Source organism: Prionailurus viverrinus, chromosome B1 (genome assembly GCF_022837055.1).
Source record: "Prionailurus viverrinus isolate Anna chromosome B1, UM_Priviv_1.0, whole genome shotgun sequence".
Taxonomy (NCBI): domain Eukaryota; kingdom Metazoa; phylum Chordata; class Mammalia; order Carnivora; family Felidae; genus Prionailurus; species Prionailurus viverrinus.
This window is the reverse complement of record NC_062564.1, coordinates 136,315,171-136,340,885: the sequence shown is the minus strand read 5'-3', so window position 1 is coordinate 136,340,885 and position 25,715 is coordinate 136,315,171. Positions and strand designations below refer to the sequence as shown.

General features: G+C 36.9%; 1 protein-coding gene across 8 annotated transcripts in view; it reads right to left on the bottom strand.

Annotated features, from left to right (window-relative positions):
* WDFY3 (WD repeat and FYVE domain containing 3) overlaps positions 1 to 25,715 on the bottom strand; it is a 280,210-nt gene that overhangs the window by 230,526 nt on the left and 23,969 nt on the right. For all 8 annotated transcript variants that reach the window (XM_047855191.1, XM_047855189.1, XM_047855183.1 and 5 more), the window contains exon 2: positions 14,645 to 14,738. The gene's annotated coding sequence lies outside the window, so the exon portion shown is untranslated. The remainder of the gene's footprint in view (positions 1 to 14,644; positions 14,739 to 25,715) is intronic.

The window sequence follows — 25,715 nt, the reverse complement described above, 5'->3', positions numbered from 1 at the left end:
TGTAAGTTGTCCTAGGCTCACTGATAAAAGGTACTTGCAGCTCCTCCTTTAATAGCTATCTATATGTACACAGTAAACAGTGTTTATTTCGATCCAAACTAAGAGATATAATTTTTAATGCGTTCATCGACCAGACTTCTTTTGAGTTATTTTCACTGATGCATGCCACAGTAGTCTCTAACCTATTATGTTTCTCACCTTTTTCCCATGTACTTCAGATATGTGGACATGGTGAAGTTACAGAAGCCTGAAAGAGGTCAGGTCTGGTGCCAGGACCATTGGAAAGAGGCCAGAGAGCCCGGGAGGCCAGTTGGCCAAAGCCTGTTAGGCTAGGTCAATCTTCCCTCCTTACAAAGATAATTAGCAATAAACGAAAACCCTGAAATCTAGATCATTTGGCATAGACGTTTTAATTGATACTGAAGCTGGATGATAGGTATGTGTTAGTTTTATGGATGGGTGAAATTTTTGCAATAAAAAGTTAAAATAATTAAATTGGCATATTCTACATATGAAACAGATTACTATGGTTCAGGCTTTAAGATATAAAATTGTGGGTGATACAGCACAGAGAATTATCCCTATTTTTCTGGCAAAGACAACCACCTCATTTCTTCACTGTTACATACAGCAAATTTATGTTCAAATTCATTATGTTTTCTAACTATAACTCAAAATGCCAGCCTACAGAAGTCATTAATAAATTTGACTACATAACAAATTTTTTTTTTTAATTTTTGAATGGCAAAAAACACGATAAGCAAAGTCAAAAGGCAAATGAGAACAATGGGAGAAAATATCTGCAAACATATGTAGCAAATAAAGAGCTAATGCTCCTAATACACAAGGACTTTAATAACTTTAGGAAAAAAAGACCAAAAATCCTACAGAAAAATGGAAAAAAAGACATGTATAGATATTTATGTATGCCTATATATATGAGTCATATATCTGAAAGATATAAACTTAACACGTAAGAAATATGCACCTTAAAACCTCATTAAAATACTATTTCTTCACCCTTCAGATTGACCAAAGTTAAAAGCTTTGACAATACGTTCTCTTTGTAAGGCCGTGGAAAAACAGGTGCTCTCATATACTACTGGTGGGAACGCAAACCAGTACAGGTGCAGTGGAAGGGGATTCGCTAACGTGTAGCAAAACTGAATGTCCATTTACCTGCTGAGCCAAGTACCTGAGGTCCACCTCCAACAGTAAAAAAGACATGCACGAGGTTGTTCATTGCAGTACTCTAAAACTGCAAAATGACTGGATAACCAAACACAGAAGACGGGACAAATAAACTTGCATACATACACACAGAAGAATGATGAGGATCTCTGTGCACTGATACAGGGTACATTTTTCAGTGAAAACAGCTAAGTGCCAAAGTATTTATACAGACAGCATGCATGCTTGTGTTAGAAAAAAAGGAAATAAGAAAAAATACATGTCTGCTTATTGTTGCAAAAGAAATATTAGAAGGATAAACAAGAAACCAATGAAGTTAGTTATCTATAAGGGTGGGGTGTTGTTTTGGGTTGTTTTTATGGTGGTATAGGTGAAACAATTCTGAAATCATTTTAGATGATACTAATTTAGGGTAAATGAATAAAAATGCTGATATTGTTAAGTGCCAGTGTTCTCACTATACAGAAAGGGAAAACAGAAATCTGTGAACTAATATTTCTAAAATATATATCCATGTTCAAACATATATCCATGTTATATGAGCACATGCATGCAAATGTGTATACACATATATATGTTTGTACATATAAAGATACATATATTTTCTGGCTTTGTCCCCTAATAAAGGGCCCAGAAGCAAAGATATCCGGCAGCAACATATATACTAAGTGTCCAGATCTTGGCTCCTATTATAATTTCCCAACCCCCACTCCTAGGAGAAATGACTCATTCTAGGGACAGAGAAGATACAAGAGGAGTCTTATTAATGATGAAAATAATGAAGTATTTGAAAAGTAAAAAATAAAAAATGTAAAAGGATACAGGAGCCAGCACGGAGAAAGAGGATCTTACTGGTGAGATTTGGGACAATTTGAGAACCAAAATATTTAAGAACGGTAATGAATTATTAATCATTGAGAAACAAACAGGAATCCAGAAGTTCAATAATTAAAACAATATAGATAGATTTTAAAAGGGGCTCTTATTTGAATAGAATGTTGAGTAATCACTGGTAAAAGTAGGGGAAGTACTGGAGTTGGAAAAAATCATCATGTAACAACCACACCAGTAACAATTGGTTGAAGCAAGTTATCAGTAGACCCTATGCAAAGGGGATGAAATTTGGATGAAGAGTAGGGTATTTTAATTGTCTTAAAGTATCTCCTCACAGATTCCTTATTAATTTTAAGAGAGTATAGTAACTATAGAGTGAAGGAATCAGACAATGAAACAAACAGGTGGTCAAAATGTGTACCAAAATGAGGAACAGATGGGCTCTGTATACCTCCAGATATGATGTGCTAAGAAAGACACAACCCTTATGTAGTATTTCATCCAGGAATGCATAACCTGAATCTTATCAAGAGGAAACATCAGATAAACTGAAGTTAAGGCACACTGTTAAAAAGAAAAAAGTTGGGGGGCGGGGGGAAGGGGATAACTATGTTCTCTGAAAATGACAATGTAATAAAGGACAAAGAAAAGTTGAAGACCTGTTACAGATTAAGAGATACTGAAGATATGACATCTATGCAATATGGGATCACAGACTAAATTCCGTATTGGAGGGGAAGAAGTCTGCTTATTATAAAACACATTTGATCAATTGACAAAATGGGAATATGGCAGATTAAAGTAATACAGCAATGCTAAATCTACTAAAGTTTTTTAAGACTGCTCTATAAAGATTATCCTTATCCTTGGGAAACCCACACTAAGGTATTTAGGACTAAAGGGCTATAATATGCTCAATGTAACTTTCAAAATGATTCAATGAGAAGAATACATACATGCATGTATATTTATACATATATACACAGAAACAATTATTCACAAAGTGAGTAATAAAGCATTTGGGACAAAAGGTTAACAGGTAAATCTGAACAGAGGGCACATGGATGGTCTTTATATTATTTTTTTGGTCTTTTTATTATTTTTGCAACTTTTCTGCAAGTTTGAAATTCTTAAAGTTATGTTCAAAAATCTAACACATTATTTTTCTCCCTAAATTTTATTTTTTCTTCTATAATTTCTACACAGCTAAGCAGGAACAGAGTTAACTAGTCATCCAGGTAGAAACTTGGCAGTCAACCTAGACCACCTGATGGTTTCAGTTCATTTCCTTCCTTTCCTTCAACTCCCACACTCAAAGGGAGCATATCATAAAAGAGTATCTTTTATATTTGTCGTTTTTTCTCTAATAGTGAATAGGGTTAGGAAATAATTATTTAGCATCTCCCATTAGATTTACTGCTACAACCTACTAGCGATCCCCCTTCCATCAGTCCTCATTCTAAACCACTCTCCACACTGCTACAGAGTGCCCACGCCCAAATCAAATCTGATCATGTCACACTGTATTTCTCACTTGGTCCTGAACATAGGTAGGAAAGCACTTACTAGATCAACTTAAGAATCCCAACACTGATAAAATGTATTACTTTGGATCTTAAGAAGCAAATAAGCAAAAATTACTGCCTAGAGCCTTAAAAGCTAGTATAACAAAATTGTAAACTTAGTCATGAAAAAACTGCAGGGTCTTGTTGGACCCAATCATAAACTAACTGCTATGAAGCAGTATCTTAGACAAGTAACACGGGATAAGACCTCTGGAAACAGCAGAGGTCATTAAAAGCAAGGAATGAAAGAAAAAGGTAGGAAACAGAAGGAAGGGTAGGGTAGACTAATTAAAGGTAGGGGAAGGATAAGTAGTGAAGGTAAGGTAAAGAAAAGGGAGAAAAAAGACTATTCTCTAGGGTTTCATAGTAAAACAGATTTCTCTCATATTAAAATACCAATATTTTGAGAATTAACTAGCCCTCTCTCAATTTTTCCTAATTGAAAAGCAAACTGAACATAATCAAAGTTACTTATGTCTTTGTGAACATCTGACATTTTATCAGAAGTTACTTGAAAGCAATATTATTCATCATCAAAGTATATTCTATGAGTACTAAAAATATTTATAAACACAGAACCATGTTTCTACCACTTTCATTTTGTAGATTCTTTAATTTTTCAGTTCAAGGCATCAACATGTAACTACATATAAAACTGCATATATATTTTATACATATATATTGCATACAAAAGTTATAAAACTGAAGCTTTCTCACTTATGGTATCTATACAATTATTCTAATACATATACATACAGGCAAGGCATAAAATCATGACTCCAAATTTTCCCTTAGAAATTTGCAAGAACAATATATTAATATACCCCTTTACTTGCATAGAAAACCTCGTAACATACAAAAGGTCTAATGCACACAACCTCATTTGTTTTTCTAATAGCAGCCGAGTTGACCTGGGCTCACTATGCCTCTCTACAGTCAGTGCAGAAAATTCAAAGACTTTTTCATTCATTCAACTACTCAGCCAAAACACAACAAGCACCTATCCCTCTAGGTACTGGGTACTATGATTCCACAACCCTCTCCTCTCTTTACCAAGTAAATTGCCTGCTACTATCCCTTGGTGTCATATGAATACCCTTTATTCCCTTTAACCTCTTTCTTTTCTTGTTCTTTTCCCAACTTCTGCTCCATTAACCTGAAAGAAACCTTCCTTATTCTCATTTGCTAACCTCAACCCAGTAATAACTACTTCCAGTCACTATTCAATTGCCCTATAAATTTTATCATATGTATCTCATGTGGCTTCCTGCTCTATGACAGGAATTATTTTCCAGTTTCACTAGACAGGCACCAGAAAGGAATAAATGCAGAATGTGGATTGCTACAAAAATATTATTCTGGACTCTCTTAAAAAGGTCACTATCATTAAAAAAAAAGAAGAAGAAGAAGAAGAGAGAGAGAGAAAGGAGAAACTAATTTGGATTTTTAAAGAGTAGAGAGATATAAGCAAGTGTAATATGTGGACCTTAACTAGATTGTTGTTTGAAAAGATCTGTAAAAGAAATCTTGGAGATAACTGGAGAATTTGGATAGGGACTGGATTTAACATGACAGTACTGAATTATTGTTATTTTGTTAACCCATGAGAAAAATATAATGGTCACACAGAGGAATGTCCTTATTTCTAGGAGGCACACGCTGAAGTATTTACAGGTGAAGTATTATGATGGCTGAAATTACTTTCAAATGGTTCAGCAATGCCACCTCTCCACCCTGAAATGTATATAAACACAATGACAATGTATGTGGCAAAACACTGGCAATTATTGAGTCAAGGTTGAAAGTATTTGGATGTACACTATAGTTTCCATTAAACTTTTCTGTAGGTTTAAAATTTTCAAAATGCAAACTCTGGTCTAAAAGGAGAGGGATAAAACCACTGAGAAATCTCCACCTGTTTCTAGATTTCTTGTTTTTTTGAAAGAGCAGAAATAAGAAATTTCCCATTGGTCTACAAAATGCTAACTGATAAATCTTAAAATGTGTTACCACTCTAGCCAGGTTGTAAAGATACACAAAATTATGACCTTTTCTTTTTCCTATATAAACAAATGTATTCTACATCACCAGTACTTTAAACTTATGTTATCAAAGATGAAAATCTGTGGTGGTGCTGCACAACTCTTTCCTTAAACTATGTAGTTTACAGTCTCCATCAGAACATCTTATATTGAGGTAAACAAAAGGTCATGAAACAAAGTATATTTTCATAATCTGTGAATTATTTGTATGTACCTTACACAATCTCATAGATATTCTTTTCCTTTCTGCTAATTCTGTGATAGATAGTTTTTTATTCTTGAAACATCCTACCACTCTCCGAGGCCCAGCTCTTTGGCAAAACATGCAGAAAGGAGTGTAATGAACCTTAAAAAAAAAAAAAAAAAAGGCTGACAGCACCACATTTTTCGCTGGAATACACATCACAGAGGGCACTGTTTAAATACTTTTAGGACCTGGGGCACCTGGCTGGCTCAGTTGGAAGAATGTGCAACTCTTGGTCTCAGGGTTTTGAGTTCGAGTCCTACACTGGGTGTAGAGATCGCTTAAATAAGTAAAACTTTAAAAAATATTTTTAGGACATATGATTCTTCAAACTGCAGTTATATGACTAAAATATTCATTCACTGAATTCAGAGACCATTTTCCACGATTAAATTAGACCAGGGGCACCTGGGTGGCTCAGTCAGTTAAGCGTCCAACTCTTGATTTTGGCTCAGGTCATGGTCTGACAGTTGTTAGATTGAGCCCCGTGTTGGGTTCTGTGCTGGGTATGAAGCCTGCTTGAGATTTATTCTTTCTCCCTCTTTCTCTCCCCCTGCTGCCTCTCTCTTGCTTGTGCTCTCTCAAAAAAACAAAACAAAATAAAAAAAAACCTTAGACTTCAACTACACTCCCATTCCAGATTCACAAACTAGGAGCTGTGGAAAATAAGACTGCCACAAAATCTCAATACCCATAAAGATAAGAAAAAGCAAAGAGCTTATTCAAATCAATAAACTTAAAACATAATAAAACTTAAAATCTCAAAAATTTTCTCATGGATTTTCTTTCCTAGCAAGTTAGAATTTAGAATGTGATAACCAAGATAATTAGCTATTGGGGGCCAAGAGCTGGCCGAACTTAACACCCACAACTGACCACTACACTCTAATTAAGAAAGCAAAGGAAACCATTTGGCAGAGAGAAACAAAACAAGAATATAAGCAACTCCAGAAAAAGAAATGGAGACAAGTGACAAAAACACTCAGTTCTTCAGTTCTGTACTTCTTGTGCTTGAATTGTACAGTATTTGGTATCAGGGTAATTATTCTCAAAATTATTTTCTAAAACAAAACAAAAAAAAGTTACAGACATCTATGTGGGTACAGAACTTCCAAAGGAAACAAAATAGCAAGCTAAATATCAAAAATATAATGGGGATATAGCAAAGCCTGGGATTCAATTACTCACAAATCAATAGATTCTTCCTGAAAATAGAATACTAACCTTACACAGGGTCACCTGAGAAGACAGAATAAATCATTCTGCTCCAAACATTTATTAGTATACGTTTTCTTACTTTCTTAACAGTATAATTAAATACCTGAAACTCACGTTTAATATAATGAATATTCACAGGCTACTGTCTTCAAATATAAATTCAGATATAAGAAGAATGTTTCACATTCTTTTACAGAAAAGAAATAAGTGATGTCATTCCTCATGTATAAGAGAAGCAGGACAGCAGAGCAGGTGAATGCCTGACCCTGGAGACAGATTCCTAGGTTTGAATCATGGCTCTGCCATTACCTCATCCTGTGACTGTGGGCAAGTACTTCTAGTGCCTGTTTCTAACAGCATAAAAATTAGTAAAATAATAGAATTAATCTCACAAGATTGTGGTGAAGAATGAATGATGTAATACATGAAAAACCTAGGAAACAGTAAATGTACACTGCTATTAATATTATTATCTATTATCATTAACTATCATTCAAGGGAAGGGGTGGATTTCATTTACCTATGATATTACATATATATTTTTTTAACGTTTACTCATTTTTTGATAGAGACAGAGTGTGAGTGGGAGAGGGGCAGAGAGCAAGGGAGACACAGAATCCGAAGCGAGCTCCAGGCTCTGAACTGACAGCACAGAGCCTGACACGGGGCTCGAACTCACGGACCATGATATCATGACCTGAGCCGAAGTCAGCCGCTTTAACCGACTGAGCCACCCAGGTGTCCCTACCTATGATATTATAAAAGTGAATTCCTTGAACAAGAATTCTTTAGCAGGCATAGGAAATGAAAAACATAAAACTGATCAAAAAACCAGGGGAGACAGGGTGCCTGGGTGGTTCAATCAGTTAAGCATCTGACTCTTGATTTCAGCTCAGGTCATAATCTTACAGTCGTGAGACCGAGCCCCTGGGCTCAGCGCTGAGCCAGATGGGCTCAATGCTAGGTGTGGAGACGGCTTGAGATTCTCTCTCCCTCTCCCTCTGTCCTTCCCCCGCTTGTGTTTGTGCACACTCTTTCTCAAAATGAATAAATAAATAATATATATATTATAGATATATAATATGTATTTTAAAAATAAAAAAACAGGGGAGATAAATTTAAGCCCACATAAAAAACTTAATTCTATCATATGGCCTCTCCACCAGTAAACTAAGAACTGTTCTTTAATGGGGGACAGCTTGCCTTTTCCTAAGATTTTGTAAAAGCTTTCCTTCAACAACCTCTGACCCTAAAAGGAAGCCCTTATTCCTGAATACCCACTTAGATACAGCAAAGCATCAGTCTAATCTACTGATGTTGGAAGAAGGTAAAAATATTTGAAAAGATTTTTTTTGACATTAAAAGATTTTAAAAAATAAACCAAATCTTAGCCTCTGATCCCAAAAAGTTTGAGTTTTGAACCATGACTGGTTCTGAGATAACTTCAAAAATTCATCCCTATGGGGCTTTTTGAAACATTTTTTTTTTTTTTTTTGGACTAGGCAACTACATAGTTAAGAAAGAGCTAGAGATACCGTAAGGAGGAAAACAACTCTTGCATCATGAACACATGACAATGTGATTTGCTTCCTACAAAACATGCAGTAAGACCAAATATAAAAGATCCAAACTGAAAGGTCTAAAATTATGGGGACAGATACTAAGAAGGGAAGGAAGAAAAATGGAAGGGAGAGAGCACAGACCATTATAAATTATTTCAGCTCTTTGGAGGGGTAAAAAAGAACTAAGTATCTGAATTTTTATTTTAAAAATCAAGACACTTTAAAAATTGAAGAAAAAAAAAGAATGTGTCCTTCCTTCTCTATATGTTTTGGAATCATTCTTTAACTCACTTTCTACTTCAGCATATAGACATAGTCATAACTATCCTTGATTCCGTCAAAACATACTGGATCTTTACTTTCCAAAAATAATTCTAGGCTAGGCTTTTTGAGGTTCCTCCTCCACCACACACAAAGAAAATAATAAACCAGCTTGAGAGATTATACTTCAGATCTTCTCCCGTTTCCTCTCTTCTTTCTATATCATTTGTTGTATAACACTTCCAAATTACAAACTCCTAAGGAGAGCAGTGGCCTTCTTCATTTTCAATTAAATAAAACACACACAAAAATGTGCTCAGACAATGTAAAGCTGACACCAAATTAGGACCACAATGTATGTGAACAGGAGACTTCCTCTTAATTCCACATTTCCCTCAATTTAGGCATAGATCCTTCTACAGGGAGAAGGAATTTAGCTTGCAGAGTCGGGGGAGAGGCAGAGAGAGGGGGAGACAAGAGAATCCAAAGCACCATCTGCACTGACAGCAACAGAGCCTGATGCCGGGCCTGAACTCATGAACAGAAACGTGAGATCAGGACCTGAGTGGAAGTTGGATGCTTACCCAACTTTGCCACCCAAGCACCCTGGAGTTTAGCTTTCTTAGGATGTTCCTAAGTGGCCACAGTCAACTCACAACCACATCAATACACCTAATGGTGCCTTATTAGCAGAGATCTTCATAAAACAGGAGCAAGGGGCAATCCTACCACAGGTAAGAAAACCAGCAATGACAAGTCCTGTATAAGACTGTAAAGGGAATGGACATCCCTTCTCCCACTCCTTTCCCCCAGGTCAAAACAGAACAAAAAAAAGGGGGAGGGGGGAGCAGTGGCTAGTGGTAAAAGTTTAAGAAGAAAACGAAAATGAAAAGTTGACATCCTTGTGTTACAGATACATTACACCACATACGTATGTATTTGGCGACCACAAAAAAGCTCTTGAGACCTACAGCAAAAACAGCACGCTTATTTCTCCAATCCCTTCCTGCCTTTCTTAGTCAATAATTTAAGCAATGGCTCTAAACTCATATCCTTTTAGGCAAACTCTATTCTGCCTTTCAAAAATAAAGCCCATATGCTAATGAACTATGTAATCAACTAAACCCGAAGGTTTATGCATTATCGTCAGAACACTGTTTTGTTGATATTCTAATCTTAAAAAACTAAGAGATAAAAATGACTTAAGGCCATTGTTTGCAACAATGAATGGGAGCTAACATAAATTTAGCTTTTACTTACAATGTGTAAGTACTTACAATGTGTAAGTAAGTACAAGTGTACTTACTTAGTACACTCAGTTTACACATAGGAAATAAGAAGAGAAATTAAGAAATATGTACTAGGACAAAGAGCTGTAAGCAACGACACCATGACTGAAACCTGGAAATAATGACTGAGTTTGGTACCTTAACCAAAACATGTACTACACTGCAGTTCTCACTAATATCTGCTTTTAAATCTTTATACAATATATTTTTTTAAATTTTTTAATGTTTGTTTATTTTTGAGAGAGACAGAGCACGAGCAGGAGAGGGGCAGAGAGAGAGGGAGACACAGAATCCGAAGCAGGCTCCAGGCTCTGAGCCATCAGCACAGAGCCTGACGTGGGGCTCGAACTCATGAACTGTGAGATTGTGACCTGAGCTGAAGTCAAAGGCTTAACCGACTGAGCCACCCAGGCACCCATTATACAATATTTTTAATCACACTATCAATAAAGATCAATACATAATTTGTCCTCAAAACAAGAGCCAAATAAGGGATACTTCCGGTCAAAAACAACTCAAAGATGGAAGTCATAGAAACCTCTAGCTCTAGACAATAAACCAAAAGTCTAAGGGGGAAAAAAAGTATCACAAAAGGGGATATAAAGTGTGATAAAAATGATTTATATTTCTGGGGCACCTGGATCGTGCAGGTGGTTAAGCATCCAACTCTTGATTTTGGCTCAGGTCGTGATCTCACGGTTAGCGAGGTGGAACCCCACATCTGTGCTGTCGGTGCAGAGCACACTGCATGTGCACACTCTCCCCCAAAATAAATAAACTTAAAAAAAATTCATATAAAAAATGATTTCTAAGTCCCAAACTTAGGGTATCATTTCTTGAAATAAAGAAAAAGTGAATTAAAATTTAAAATCCCAATAGTCTAATTTGTAATGCTATTTTAATTTTCAACTTACATTTTTTCTAATTATAAAAAATTAAAAATCTGTAATTTAATCTTCATGTTAAATATATCGGCACTTTTCATACTGTATGGAGTTCCGTTCCTTGAACTTTTTAAACTCTCTCAATATATGTCTCGGGGCACCTGGGTGGCTCAGTCAGTTAAGCGTCTGACTCTTGATTTTGGCTCAGGTCATGATCTTATGGTTTGCCGACAGCAGGGAGCCTGCTTGGGATTCTCTCTCTCCCTCTCCTTGCCCTTCCCCAAATTTCTCTCTCTCTCTCTCTCAAAATAAACATATAAACTTTTAAAAATAAATACACTGATGCATAGGGCCACTTGTACCCCAATGTTCATAGCAGCACTCTCAACAATCGCCAAATTATGGAAAGAGCCTAAATGTCCATCAACTGATGAATGGATAAAGAAATTGTGGTTTATATACACAATGGAGTACTACGTGGCAATGAGAAAAAATGAAATATGGCCTTTTGTAGCAACGTGGATGGAACTGGAGAGTGTGATGCTAAGTGAAATAAGCCATACAGAGAAAGACAGATACCATATGGTTTCACTCTTATGTGGATCCTGAGAAACTTAACAGGAACCCATGGGGAAGGGGAAGGAAAAAAAAAAAAAGAGGTTAGAATGGGAGAGAGCCAAAGCATAAGAGACTGTTAAAAACTGAGAACAAACTGAGGGTTGATGGGGGGTGGGAGGGAGGAGAGGGTGGATGATGGGTATTGAGGAGGGCACCTTTTGGGATGAGCACTGGGTGTTGTATGGAAACCAATTTGTCAATAAATTTCATAAAAAAATAAATAAATAAATAAATAAATAAAAATAAATAAATAAAAAAAATTAAAAATAAATAAAAATAAATAAATTGGGGCTCCTGGGTGACTCAGTCAGTTAAGCGTCCGACTCTTGACTTCAGCTCAGGTCATGATCTCACGGTTTTCTAAGTTCGAGCCCTGCATCGGCTCTTGGGATTTTGGGGATTCTCTCTCTCTCTTTTTCTCTGGCCTTCCCCAACTTGCATGCACGCGCTCTCTCTCTCTCAAAATAAATAAACATTAAAAGATAAATTTCTGTTGCTTAAGCTATCCAGTTTGTAGTAATTTGCTACAGCAGCCCTAACAAATTAATACATGTAGCCATAGAGAACTAATACCTACACTTAATTCAAAACAACTTTTGTTGGCAGTACCAAAACTAGCCTTAATGCAGGGCTCAAGTAGATGGCCAAGGCTTCTAAGTCTTAATTCTGAAAAAAAGATGTTGGTCGTATCAGAAATATCTTAGACCACAGATTTCTTTTTATTTTTTTTTTTAAGTTAGCTGGGACTCCAGCAATCCTGTAATTTAATCCACTCATTTCAAAAAGTGATACTGCTGATGTGCCAGGAGCTTTTCTGTACACTTAACATATAGTAATTCCTCACAAGAAACCTGGGAGGTATCACTACCACCAATTCCATTTTTAAGATGAAGAAAACTGATGTCTTGAAGTTAAGGTCATGCAGCTGGTAAGTGGCCCAGATTCAGTAAACTGAGGTGCACAAAGAATAAGTGATTTAGGCAAAATCATAGTTAATAGTTGAGCTGAGACTAAACCTAATGGTCCTTTCCCTTACCTTCAAATCTTGTTTTCAGAAAGTTAAATAGAAAAGCTTTTCTTTTACTTGCTGTATTAAATTTTGTACCACTGCAACCTTAGAAATATATATGTGCAGGGCACCTGGGTAGCTCAGTTGGTTAAGCATCTGACTCTTGATTTCGGCTCAGGTCAGGATCTCAAGAGTTTGTCAGTTCGAGCTCAGAATTGGGCTCTGCACTGACAGTGTGGAGCCTGCTTGGGATTTTTCTCTCTCCCTCTCTCTCTCGGCCCCTCCCCTGCTTGAGCGTGTGCACTAGCTCACACTCTCTTTCTCAAAATAAGCTAAAAAAAATATGTAATTATCTATCTGCCCTCCTCTTAAGTATACAAACATGGGTTACTCGTTTTCTTCCATCTCCAAACCCTAAAATACTGCCTTTCAATCCCTAATGTTTTTCTTTCATCTATATTAATCATTTTTATCTAACAGAACTCACATTTTCACTTCTACACAGTTTTGGAAATACAGCTTAATGTTTGATCCCAACTGAAATACAAATACTCCTAGAAAGGGTAAGCCTCTATTATTAGCCACGTGTATTGTAGTAGGAATAAATCAGATCCTTTTTGGACAACAGGCTTTGAAACAAAGATGGGAAGATAGCCATTGTCAAGTTTTAAAATGACCCTGCCCCAAAGTACAACTTGCTTAGGGACACCTGACTAAAGAATCAGAGTCTTGTTCTGGGAAATCTGGGATAGGGTACTTAAGCGTTCGTTAGCCTTTCTTTGGGAGTTTGAAGTTTAAAATACATAGTGTAGGGAAGTGGTGAAAACCATGCTTCCCATGACAAGGAATGGAAACATGAAGAAAGCCAGTTCTCCAAAGATAGTGAGACAGACGCACAGGAGAAGCACCACACTGACAGTGTGAGGGAAACCTGACTGTCTTTGGTTTCTGGGTTCTTCTTGTACAGCCCAGCTGCATTACCATGTCCCCAGAGCTTTTGGTATCCCCTGGGATATATCCAAAAGCCTGATAACTTCCCCTTTCTGTTTACGATATTTGAATTGTGTCACGTACAATCAATAGAGAACTAACATGGTCAAAAAGCTATCCTCTCTAAAGCTGAAGAACATTATTGAAGGACTAATAACCTCATGTAAAAAATGTTTCAGTAACAATAAAGCAAAGTATAATACTAAAACTAAGGCAACCAGATAGCAAGAATACTCTCGAGTCCCTTACAACGTAGCTCATCATTTAAACTAGTCACTCCAAGGAACTACAATACAATAGGTTAGAGTTCCAAAGCCTGTGCTTACAACTAGATTTTTCCAGGGGAAAAAAAGAATGAAAATGATGTTTTAAAAATACAATTTTATTCTATGTAGGTACCTACAATAAAAGTAACAATGCTTTGGGGCGCCTGGGTGGCGCAGTCGGTTAAGCGTCCGACTTCAGCCAGGTCACGATCTCGCGGTCTGTGAGTTCGAGCCCCGCGTCGGGCTCTGGGCTGATGGCTCAGAGCCTGGAGCCTGTTTCTGATTCTGTCTCCCTCTCTCTCTGCCCCTCCCCCGTTCATGCTCTGTCTCTCTCTGTCCCAAAAATAAAAATGTTGAAAAAAAAAATTAAAAAAAAAAAAAAAAAAAAAAAAAAAAAAAAGTAACAATGCTTTAAAGCTATAATTGAAACTGAAGATAATTTATTCTAATATATCCTTTTTGGTGGGGGGGGGGGGGGTGCAGAAAACTACAAGCCATTCAGGAAAGGTTTGCCTAAGCTTACCCAGCCATCAATGGGAAAGAAGGCTTGAAACCCAGCACTTCTGGGGCAGAGTTCAGTGGTCTTGCTACAATACAATGATGCAAGAAAGACTATCATGATTCTTGCTCTTGGCTCCTTGTTCGACAGACAAAACAATCCTAAAACTGACCTGATTCTCCGTTCTGGGCTGGCATGAACCTGCGTAGAAACAATAGGAATGGCAGGCACTTTCTTCCTGAAGCAGATGTGGAGAAGTATTATACCTGTGATGTAAGAAAAAAAAAAAAAGTTTATTTTCAGAATATGTATTGGCATAATGAGTCATTCATTTTCAACTGATTCCCTCTTTGTCTCCTTATTTGTGGCCACTGATTTAATAGTGGAACACATGACAATGACTTATTTAAGACAGATAAAATCTGTCCACAAAAAATATAGTCATTTAAATCTGGTCTCTATAAACCATCTACTAAGACCAAGAAAAATTATGCAAAGAATCAATGACAACACAGTTACTTAGTGGCAGGGCCAGGTTCAGAACCTAATTCTTCCCCATTTCCAGTCCAGTGTTCATTGGTACATCACAGATCACACTCTTTTTTTGCTTTTATGAGCCAAAAAAGCAAAAAATTCTTGTTAGTTCTCTAGGTATATTTGTCAAGTATCTGAAGCTAACTGTAGTTTCCCCTAACTTAAAATCAGAAAACACTGCTTCCTACTTAATGGTTATAACCCATGCTTAAGTTATTAAGCATGCCTTCTACAGGACATTCAAATGTTTGTTTTATTTGGGGTGCCTGGCTGGCTCAGTTGACAGAGCATGAGACTCTTCATCTCTGAGTTATATGTTCAAGCTCCACACTGGGTACAGAGATTACTTTAAAAAACAAAACAAAAAGTCTGAAAAAAATATTTTATTTACCATTCAGTATTTCAATATGAAAATCCTAGTATATGAATCATGAGATCTAGGTTCTGGTCTTTCCTAACTCTGTTCTCAACAAGTTCTATGATCTTAATCAATTATTTCTTTAGTCCCAAAGTGCCTTTATTCAAAACTGAGGAGCTTGGACTAATTCCCATGGGCTTTCTGTCTGCTGTTCTGATCAACTATTTGTTTTTGTCATGTATTTGTTAATCTCTCTGATCATATTACAATAGTTAAACATAACCAGAAATACTGCCTTCAAAGAACACCTTATTGACTTGGTAGGTAGAATGTGTGCTTCCTGATCTCAGAGATTACTTTTAAAAAATTAAGAGAGTTTTACTTAAAAAAAAAAAAAAAAAGAAATACTTCCTTCAAATATACAGTCCATTATCATTCAAAAGTCTCTGCAATAATAACCTAGTTTTGCTGTCCATCTCACCCAGCTAGTAGTGGAAGGAAAAGTATTTTTCAAAATCTCCCTCTTAGGTAGTTTCTAAGAAAAATCCTGAATTATTTTCCCAAGTCATTCATTCAGTTATTCATCCAACAAGTAGTTCCTGAGTGGCTTGACAAACGGCAGACACAGGCTTAATCAGATAAAAGACTAATAAAAGAAGATACCTCTGGTATAGAACTGAGTGACATTAGGAATTCAAGTGGCAGTAAGGGAATAAGCAGAAGTGATGACGTGTCTTCTAAACTGTGACTTCAGAATATGCTTCCCCTACTTTCTAACTTATTGTTACTACAAGAATTATTTGTAACATGTTTTATTTTATTTATTTTTTTAACGTTTATTTATTTTTGAGACAGAGAGAGACAGAGCATGAACGGGGGAGGGCAGAGAGAGAGGGAGACACAGAATCGGAAGCAGGCTCCAGGCTCTGAGCCATCAGCCCAGAGCCCGACGCGGGGCTCGAACTCACGGGCCGCAAGATCGTGACCTGAGCCGAAATCGGACGCTTAACCGACTGCGCCACCCAGGCGCCCCTTGTAACATGTTTTAAATTCAAAGGACAATAATAGAGGGAACACCCAGGTACCTGCTCCTCCCCCCACTAGAGAACCTAAATAGAAGTTAATGGTAATGTTTTCCTGACTGGCTCCCCCCCAATCCATGCCCCACCTCTCTCATCCCTTCTGTCTGCTGCAACTGCTAGGCTATATTTTATCGTTACTTGATTTTTTAAAAGATTTAAAACATATGTATATATCCCCCAACAACATAGGGTTTCATTTCGTTTGCTGTTGAATTCTGTGAAAATGGTATTAAATAGCTCCGGTCTTCTCGGTTTGACTTTTTCATTCAGTATTACGTTTTAAAGATTCATCCAGTTGCTGCATCAGTTGTAGCTCATTCCTTTTACTGTAGAATAATTCTGCATTGTATAAATATATAAGTGAATTATCCATTTTCTTTACAATAGTATCTTATTCTTCTCCCAAGATTTTTTTCCTATTATGAGCATTTCTGTTACAAAGGTTCTCATATGCATCTCCTATGGCCTGTGTGCCAAAGTTTCTCTTAAGTTTGTGCCTAGTAGTTGATGAATACGTCTATGTTCAATTTTTCATGAAGATGCCAATTTTTACTTTCCCCAATGTGTGTTTAGGAATTTATAATCCCAACAGCGACAGGTAGTTCTGTTGCTACCTGTTGCTTCTGTTGTGGCCTAACTTTGCATTTTCTTGTTGATGAAAGATACTGAGCATTTCTTCAGATTTATTGGCTAATTCATGTTTCCTCTTTTATGAAATGCCTATTCAGACATTTTGCCAATTCTTCCTCGGCTGTCTGCCTTTACTTATTATTTCCTAGAAATTTTAGCATCTTTGATGATTATTTGGCTTTACCCATTTTAATATTTTAACATAAATTCACCAAGGGTAAATGCTTTGACATGATTTCAATGCATTCTAACTGCAAAATGCAATATAATTTCAAGTATCAAATTTACCCAAATCACAATTTAAATCACACTTCAGGGGCATCTGGGTGGCACCCAATTTTTGATTTCAGCTCAAGTTATGACCCCCTGGTGGTGGGATCAAGTGCTGCAATGGGCTTGTGCTGAGCATAGAACCTGCTTAATATTTTCTCTTTCTTTTCTTTTCTTTTCTCTTTTCTTTCTTTTTTTTTCTCTCCCTTCCTCTCCCTCTCTCTCTCTCCCTCTTCCCCTCCACTGCCTGGGTACGCACACACTCCCCTGGGTCTTTCTCTCTCAAGTAAAATAAATAAATCACACTTTAGGCAGAGTTCTTATTTTGACTTTGACATTTTACACATTTTTATTTCATGCTTTGGTTGCCTCTAATTTAGAATAAGTCAGCTATATTGTCAACAGGTTGAGTTTGAATACATGAATATGCACACAGGTATGAAAACTGAATTTCCAAATTAAATTATATAATTCAGAAGACCACAGAGATTCCAGACTTGACTAGACAATTAACTGTACCTCCTTGGCTTAAATATGTCTTTAAGAGCCTACAATTTAATGAAAATTCTAAGGACCTTAGAATCATACTTTTTGGCTCGAAGATCAATGGGAAAAAAATTTTTCCAGAGCCCCAAAAGTGTTTTAAGAATCCCTGCCCTGGGTGGCTCAGTCGGTTAAGCGTCTGACTTCGGCTCAGGTCATGATCTCATGGTTCGTGAGTTCCAGCCCCACATTGGGCTCTGTGCTGACAGCTCAGAACCTGGAGCCTGCTTCAGATTCTGTGTCTCCCTCTCTCTGCCCCTCCCCTGCTCATGCTCTGTCTCTCTGAAAAATAAAAACATTTAAAAAAATTTTTAGGGGAGCCTGGGTGGTTCAGTTGGTTGAGTGTCTAACTTCGGCTCAGGTCATGATCTCGTTGTCTGTGAGTTTGAGCCCCGCGTCGGGCTCTGTGCTGACAGCTCAGAGCCTGGAGCCTGCTTCAGATTCTGTGTCTCCCTCTCTCTCTGCCCCTCCCCCACGCATGCTCTGTCTCTCTCTCTCTCTCTCTCTGTCAAAAATAAATAAACATTTAAAAAAATTTAAAAAAAAATTTTTTTTATAATCTCTTCCTAAGTGTTATACAAACCAATTAGACTGAAGAGTAACAAAAACCTAAATGTCTCAAAAAAAAAAAAAACAAAAACCTTAACAAGCATGGCTACAGCCCTCCTGTTGCTTCTCAGGACTCCTGGCAGATCACCTAATCTGCATCATTCAAGAAAAAAAAAATCAAAAGCCACCTAAGATCTGAGTCACTCTGCATGCTGTCCTTGATTCCTATATATATATAAGCAATCAGAAGAGAACTTCCAGAACCACACTTAACCCACTCACCAAAATCTACAGATTTACTCTTCTGCTATGCTTGAGAGGGGTCAAAAAGGCTAACTCCTCCACTTTGAAAATAGATATCATGCCCCTACCTTTCAAGAACATTGCTCTAGTAAGGCCCAATTCTCTCCTCTCTAGCATCAATTTCCTAATTTCCTCCTTATTATGAAGCAAACCATTTGTGTGTGTGTGTGTGTGTGTGTGTGTGTGTGTGTGTGTGTATTTCCAATCATTAGAAAACAAACAATAACAAGGAACCTTTTGAACCTACCATCACCTCTCTAGTTTCTGGCCAGTTTCTCTGATTCCTTTCTTGCAAAAGGTCACAAAAGAGATGACCATACTCTGTTTCCAAGATTCTTCAATTCAAATTGAACACATTCTAATGAGACTTTTGCTCCCCAATATGCCATTGAACTTGAAGGTCACCTACATATTATTATTAAATCCAAGTTCTCATCTTTCTTGACCTATCTACAGCCAACTGGTATGACTCATCAAACCCTGATATCTTCTCTATCTGGCTTCTAGAACAAAGTTTCTCCTGGTTTCATCCTATCTCACTGGTCTCTCCTCACCTCCTTGGCTTCCTTCTCCTCTTCTCACTAATCACTAAAGTTCAAGTATTTACCCTTTCTCCATCCAATAGCAAACTGTACTGACTCTGTCTACAAAATGCATCCAGATTCTGACCACCTCCCATCATCTAGAGACTTTAACCAGAATAAGTATCATCTGTCACTTGGATTTTTCCCATAGTTTAGTAACTGGCCTCCCAACATCTACCCTTGCCCCACTTCAGTCCTTTCTCATCAAAGCAGTCAGAGTGATCCTGATAATCTTACATAACTCATACAGTGTAACATCTGTGCCCAAAATCTCCTAATGACTTCTCATCCCAGAGTAAATGCCACAATCTTTAAAATAGCATAAAAAGAACCTACATAATTTGGCCCCTATTACCTCTGACCTCATTTCCTACTGACCTCCTTGCAATTCCGTATTCACGCTAGACATACTCCTGCCTCAGAGCCTTTACACTTGCTGTTCTCTCTGCCCAAATGCTTTTCCAGGAGATGATTATCTCTACATGCCTCACTCCTACACTATCTTCAGATCTTTGCGCAAATATTTGTCTCCTGAACTAAGTCTTTCCTGTCCACTCTTTTTAAAACTGTAACAATTTTACTCCCAGCATCCCTAATCTACCTATTTTTCTCCTGTGTTACTAACATAAATTTATTTCACTTCTTTCCTGTTTGTCTATATCCTCCCACAAAAACATAAAACCCACAAGGGCAAGAGCTTTGTTCTGTTTGATGCTATACCTTCAATGCCTAGAAAGGGTTATGGCACACAGTAGGCATTCAATAAACATTTTTTTAAAGAACAAATAAGTAATTACACTCTTAGGCTAAAAATTACAATCTTCCTGAGTTTACAAAACAAGAATATCTAATCAGGGGCAATAGATTTTTGATGTAAAATAATCATTCTAGTATTTCAACAGTTAAGTGATAACAACTCGAAAGACTTCAATAGGCATTGTAGCCAATACTTCTAGAAAATTAAAGTAATCACTGTAGTAAATAGTTCCCCTCCCCAAATCAGGTCTTAAATTCTAGCTGTCCACACAGTGACACTTATTTTCCACTAACTGCTGTCATATTCAACAATGGTTGGCTGGCAGAGGCACAACACCAACACACAGGAAAATATTACAAAAATGTTCATTCCAAACTGGTTCCAGACAAAGAACCATACTCTTTATAAATAAAGAAACTCTAAAAATAAAGGGCAGATATTTTTAAGTGTTTTAAATATGTGGTTTGGAAATAATTTCAGACTTACATAAAAGCTGCAAATATAAGAATTAAAAACCACCACTATGCCTAAAGTCACCAATTGTTAATGTTACCCTCTTTGTTTTATCATCTGTGCTCATGGATTCTCTTGCACTTCCTTTCCATTCACACGGACACACACACTCACACTATTTTTCCTCTAAACAAACCGAAGATAAATTATATAACATCACAGCCCTTTGCTCCATTGACTCACTATGCATTTCCTAAGAATAGAGATATTCTCTTTTATAACCAGAGTAATCTTCAGTAATTTGAACAGTGTTACAATGTTTTTATTTTCTCTAGTATCCACATCCCCAATTTTTTCAATGGGTCCTTCAATACTATCCTTTTATAGTATTTTCCCCCCATCCAGTATAGGGTCAGGTAGTGCAGTTAGTGATTATCTCTCTTAAGCCTTCTTTAATACAGAACACTGCCCTGTCTTTTATGACATTCAATTTTTGGAAGAACACAGCTCCATCCCCCACTTTTTAAAATGTTTTAATTTTTGAGAAAGAGAGCGTGTGCATGTGCGTGTACACACAGGGGTGGGGCAGGGAGAGGAGGAGAGAGAGAATCCCAAGCAGGCTCCATGCTGTCAGTGAAGAGCCTGAGGAAGGATGGCTTGATCCCATAAATCATGAGATCATGACCTGAGCCAAAATCCAGAGTTGGACACTTAACTAAGCCACCCAGGTGCCCTTCCCTCCTCTAAGTAGAATGCTCCTCAGTTGAGTCTGTCTAATGTTCCCTCATGATGAGATTCAGGTTATGCAGTTTTGGCCAGATTACCACACAGATGATGGTATATCCCCTCAGGATGTCATATCTGAAATCACATGGTAGTCATTTGCCCCACGTTGTTGTCACCAACGTATAAACCCAATTTTGTACCTTGCAAATAATAAGTCATTTGTTGGAAGACACTTTAATACCATGGAAATAACCTTCACCTCATCAACATGCCCCCTCGATTTTGTTATTTCTTGCCCTGTCTTATCTTTACTATAATGGCTGCAAATTGACGATTTTCCAGCTCTAGAACTTAGAATTCTACTGTAAGCAAGAGACCTCCCTTCTCTACTTATTCATTTATCAGTTTATTTACTATGAATAATGATTCCTATTTCTACTAGTTCATAGTTAATTATTATACTTATTTATGATTAAATTAATACAGACTGAATGAACCAGTAGGAAACCCAACAGGCTACTTATGAAATGCTCCCATTTAAAAAAAAAAAATTATTTTCTAGTACATAAAAAAAGAAAAGGATACAGGTCACCTGGTATGTACCCTGCCCAGACCTGCAATCAGCCAATTCTCTGAGGATCTCTGGTTCCTCTGTGCTGGGAACAGTGGTACAGACCAAGATTTGGGAATTAAGTGTTCTCACTGTTCTTTTCTTCTCAGCCTTTTTGCTGGAGTTACCAGGAAATATACAAATGCATATATATATATATATATATATACATACATATATACACACACACACACACACATATATGTGTGCATATATACACGTATATATATACACACATATATATATATACGTGTATATATGCACACATATATATATATATACGTATATATGTGTATATACACGTATATATATATGTGTGTATATATATACACACACACATACGCATACAAATATATGTGTACATACATGCCACACGTAGATACACATTTGTGCACACATATACATACTAGTTGCAAAAATAATGACTTCACATTAATACCTTTAGTTTCAATCCATCTCCACAGGATTAATTTCTGCCTTTCCCCTTTCCATATTTGCACGTCCCTCCATCCTCAGGCCCTGGCTCCAATAACCTAAATATTTAGCCAATGCATGATACACCTAAAAATGACCTAGAGCTGCTTTGCCTATGTCACTACAAAAATAAACTCTAGTAGAAAGAGTTCAAGATTTGTTTGCAATCCCTCCCTCTTCCTCCATCCAAGTTGAGGGTAAATAGTCAAATACTGTGTTAATGAATCATTTAGACTCATTCTTCCCTTACAATATAGGTATAGCACTAGATTAAAATATAGACAGGTTCATTTATTTTAATAGTTTAAGATTCTTCCCATCCCTGGGGCGCCTGGGTGGCGCAGTCGGTTAAGTGTCTGACTTCAGCCAGGTCACGATCTCGCGGTCCGTGAGTTCGAGCCCCGCGTCAGGCTCTGGGCTGATAGCTCAGAGCCTGGAGCCTGTTTCCGATTCTGTGTCTCCCTCTCTCTCTGCCCCTCCCCTGTTCATGCTCTCTCTGTCCCAAAAATAAATAAAAAAAGTTGAAAAAAAATTAAAAAAAAAAAAAAGACTTTTCCCATCCCCATCTTATTTTGAATATGGAAGATAACATGCTTTGTTTTGAAAAGTCAATATATAAAAAGATACACTTTGGGGGTGCCTAGATGGTTCAGTTGATTGAGTATCTGACTCTTGATTTTGGCTCAGATCATGGTCTCATGATTCGTGGCATCGAGCCTGGTGTCAGGCTCTGCTCTGACAGTACAGGGCGTGCTTGGGATTCTCTTTTTCAAAAATAAATAAACATTTTTTTTTAAGATATACCTTGAGGAGGGTCATTCTCTCCCATAAATCTTTGGTCCCATGGCCTCCAACCACCCCTACCTTTGCAAAGTTGAGTATATATATATATATATATATATATGCTCAATTATATATATATATAATCCCTCACCCGTTTCTTAAATCAAAAGATATCAAACTATATATGTGTGTTTACTCTAACCAGCTCAAACCAGACTGGAGGAAGCTCTTCCCAAAACATTGTATGAGACCAATAATTTCTTAATACCAAAACCAAACAAAGACATTTTAAAAAAAGAGAGAGAGACTAGAAATCTGATATCCTTTGTGAAGACAGATGCAAAAAATTTTAACAAAATATTAGCAATATATAATAGAAATATCACATCATGACCAAGTGGAGTTTATCCTGGAAATACAAGGCTGGCTCAACAGTTGAAAAATTAATCAATATAATTCATTATATCAACTGAATAAAGAAGAAAAAGCATATGATAATCTCAGTACAAAATAAGCATTTGACAAAATCATCCATTCATGATTTTAAAAACTCTTACTAACCTAGTAACAGAATGCAACCTAACCTGATAATTGTCATCCTTAAAACACAGCGAATACCTATTTAAAGGTGAAATTATGAATGCTTTCTGTCTTTAACATTATATTGGAAGTCTTAGCCAGTGCTACCAGGTATAGAAAAGAAATAAAAAGCATACATTACAAAGGAAGAAATAAAACTTTTTCCCAGGCAACATGACTATACAGAAAACCCCAAAGAATCTACAAAAACCCTACTAGATTTAATAAGGGAATTTAGCAAGGTTGTAGTATACAAAATTCAATATATAAAGATATTTCCACATATCAACAAGTAAAAATTACATATATACATACTGTCATTTATAACAATAACCAAAAAACATGAAATACTTGGGGATAAATCTAACACACTGTGTGTTAAGATCTGTACTCTGAACACTACAAAACACTGATGAGATAAATCAAAGATGACCAGAGTAAAGAGAGATATAACGTGTTCACAGATCTGGAGACTCAACATAGTTATCACTTCTCTTCAAATTTATCTATGGATTTAACGTAATCTGCATCTGAATTCTAGTACTTTTTTTTTTTTTTAACTGACAGGATTATTCTAAGCTTTACACAGATAAGCAAGGAAACTAGAAGCCAAAACAATTTCAAAACAAACAAGAAAGTTGGAGTACTCATATTACTTGATTTCAAGACTTACTCTAAAGCTACAGTAATCAAGACAATGTAGTACTGATGACAGGACAGACACCTACATTAACGGAAAAGAACAGAAATTCCAAAAATAGATGCACACGTGTTGTCTATTGATTTTTGACAAAGATGTCAAGCAATTCAATGGAGAAAAAGAAAGCTTTTCACCAAATGGTGCTAGGACACCTGTATCCATATACAAAAACCAAAACCAAACCAAAAAGAACCTCAACCAGCCCATATATCAGAACATATCCAAAATTTAACTCAAAATGAAGCACAGATCAAAATGCAAAATGTAAACTATAAAACTTGTAGAAGAAAACACTGCTAAATAATGTTGACTTTCGGTTAGGCACAGAATTCTCTGAACAGAATTCCCTGAATTTCTCAGCACAAACCACAAAAGGAAACAAACACTGTTGTCAGTGTTTCTCTCTGTTGTCAAAACTTCTCTCTTCAAAACACATGGTTTTAAAAATGAAATAGGGGTGCCTGGGTGGCTCAGTCGGTTAAGCATCTGACTTCTACTCAGGTCATGATCTCACTCACAGTGTGTGAGTTCGAGCCCTGTGTCGGGCTCTGTGCTAACAGCAGAGTCTGAAACCTGCTTCAGATTCTGTGCCTCCCTCTCTCTCTGCCCTCCCTGGCTTGTGCTCTGTCTCTCTCTCTCTCTCAAATATAAATAAACATAAAAAAAGAAAAGAGAAACAAATTCAGGGTGACTGGCTGGGTCAGTCAGTGGAGTCTGAGCTCCCCAATGGGGGTACAGTTTACTTAAAATAAACAAACTGTTTTTTAGAAAAGAAATAAATCCACAAACTTGGAGAAAGTATTCATAAAATATGCACCACAAAAAAAGACAATTAGATCCAAAATATATTAAAAACTCTTATGGCTCAATAATAAAATAAGCAACCTAATTTTAAAAAGAGCTAAAGAGGGGCACCTGGGGTTGGCTCAGTTGGTTAAGCATCAGACTTTGGCTCAGGTCATGATCTTGAGGTTTGTGAGTTGAGTCCAGCATTGGGGTCTGTGCCGACAGTTCAGAGCGGGGAGCCTGTTTCAGATTCTGTGTCTCCCTCTCTCTCTCTCTGCCCTTCTCCTACTCACGCTCTGTCTCTCTCTCAAAAGTAAATAAACATTAAAAAAATTTTTTTAAGAGTGAAAGATGTCTATACTTCTTAAAAAGACAGATATAGACATAGCAAAGAAACACATGAAAGGTTGTTCAATATTGTTAACTATTCATTAAAAGCAAATAAGGGGCGCCTGGGTGGCGCAGTCGGTTAAGCGTCCGACTTCAGCCAGGTCACGATCTTGCGGTCCGTGAGTTCGAGCC